A 2479-nucleotide genomic window follows, 5' to 3' on the forward strand; every position below is an offset into this window, starting at 1 on the left:
GCAGTAAGCAGTTGGGTTAGTATTTCCATTTTATCCATACAAATGAGCTTTAGCTCAGGTCTGTACAATTAAAATAAATAAATAAATAAAGGAGAGAGCAAGACCCACTTTCATGATGGGTAAATGCTCAAGAATTGTAGCTTTAAAATGAAACTTGGATATGCAGAAAGCAGCTGGAAAGCCTGTTAGAGCAAGTTAACTGTAAGGGTGTTGGTCTGGCCCCATCTCCTCACCACTGAGCAGGCATTTAAAGTAGAGAGCTGGCAGTGTGTGACTGCAGCACATGGCTGATCCTGCAGATGCCCACCCAGCCCAGCGCTGGCAGTGTAAAAATTACTCCTGCTTTCCCCACCAGCACCAGCTGACTGATGATCTAAAGTTGGCATGTGAAGCACCCAGATGTCCAGCGCCAGGAGGAGTCTCTTCAGTAGAATCATGTTCTTGACAACTCATTTTTCTTTGTCTGTTTCTTGGCTTTGTAGCAGGGCTGGCCTGTATGTCTGGTGCATGGTTTGACTGCTGCAACTGTGCTTGATCCTCCTTGATGTATTTTATTTTCCCTTAAGCTTATTATAGGTGCTGTTGCCTACAGTACAGGCTCAGAGGAGGAAAGAGAGGGATATAAATCATGTACCTGAAGTGAGGAGAAGACTTTCTCCTTTCCGGAACGAATTCCTGGTGTGTTTTTTAAAGCAAATATCCATAGAAACACCTATACTGCCATGCACGAAGTCGGAAAATTTGGCAAAGCAAACTGCTTATCCCTGTGTATATAAACCCCAGGACTTCTACAATGCTGCAAGGCCAGGTTGCTGACAGCAACAGATCCTACGGTGAGCAGAGGCCAGTTAGGTCATCCTGCACGGGGGGACCCCAGGGTCGCAATGTGGCATGAGCAGGTCAAGTGGAGGTACCACCAGAGGGCTTCAGTCACTAAGGTTGGTGCTCAGTACTTTCCAAAGCAATATAGTTGCATTTGGTCTGCAACTGCTCACCTGCAGCTACTAATTGCATTTAGAAATTGTGGCATCCCAGGTGCCACTGTATACTGATTGTTGACAAATTATCTCTCTCTTTAAAGTGATAGCAATTATTGTACTTTCTCAGTCAGTAACTGTGCTTTTAATCTTTGTTCTGTATTATGGATGTCTGGAACATGATCTGCACATTTATCTCTGCAGTGTTCTCACTGTGTGTGACAGTCCTACCTTGCTCTACCTACCTCTGGGTGAGAGCACTTGTGGTCCAACGGCATTGATGGGATATTGCATTCATTTCTGTGTTGCAGTGATCATTTGTATTTTGGTGCTAATAGGTATCTACCTTGATGTGCTTATAAATTAGATTCCAGTGATACCTGCAAATACATTCCTCCAGAGGCACACAGAATTTAGGGAAGCAGAACAGTGCACTGAAAGCCTGTTGTACATTTTCTGTCCCAAGGAAGGCAGCTCTTTTGGGAGGAAGGTTGGGCTGCTGTTCACGGTATGCGTCTGCCCACTGCCTCATGCAATCTCTCATCATTTTCTGACACTCTTTAGGCATTTCATAATGATGCACTCAGCACACTTAAGTGTCAGGGTGGTCTGCTTAGGCAGAAGGTTACCTAACAAGGGAGTTCTCTCATATATTATTCCTTGTCAACATAGACACTGAAAAAGAGGTTATTTACAAATCTGTGGTGTACAATTATGATACATGCAACTTGTGATGGATTGTGCCAGTCAGAGTAGCACACTGTGTCCTTGAGACTGAACCATCTCCTTGGCTTGCTAATCATTTTGACTGCTTGCCTCTTAGCTGAACTGATTCAGATTCAGGTATTTTTTGAATCAGACAGCTAAATCCCCAGAAACTTTGGAGAGCATAATACTCTCTTTCGTAGTCCTGTAATAGCAAAATGATCCCGTATCCACACTTCTAATTTTCATTGGAAATGTGTATCGCATTGGTAAAACTGCACACTAGCTCTTCTCTCTAGACAGAGGGAGAGGCTTTCAAGCTTTCACCTTCTCCCCTCGCACTGAACGACTTGTGCATTCAGTAGGAATTAAGGAGTATGTGGGTACTACTTGTCACCTAGACTACTTATAATTCTCTTGCTTTGTCTACAGCAGACATCACTTTTCATCGCTATGCCATGATGCGTAATTGTGTAAGTGAGTTAGCAAACCTCTAGGCAGTCCTGAAATGGCACACGTGGGCCAGTTGTGTGTTCTCGCCCATGCCTTGCGCAGCTACGGGAGGCGCAAGGCAACTCTCTGTCAGGGAAATGCAGTTCTGCAGGGGACTGAGGAATTACACAGTCCTGTAGAAACAAATATATTTCTCCTGGCACCAGCAAAAAGCAGCTGTTAACCTGATCAATTATCGATGAGGCAGAAGGACAATATGCAAATTGTAATAGACTACAAGCAGCATCTTGTATGTGGTGAAAAATAGAAAAGGAGAGGGAGCTTTGGTATATGAGACAAATAAA

Source organism: Cygnus olor, chromosome 15, assembly GCF_009769625.2.
Source record: "Cygnus olor isolate bCygOlo1 chromosome 15, bCygOlo1.pri.v2, whole genome shotgun sequence".
Lineage (NCBI taxonomy): Eukaryota > Metazoa > Chordata > Aves > Anseriformes > Anatidae > Cygnus > Cygnus olor.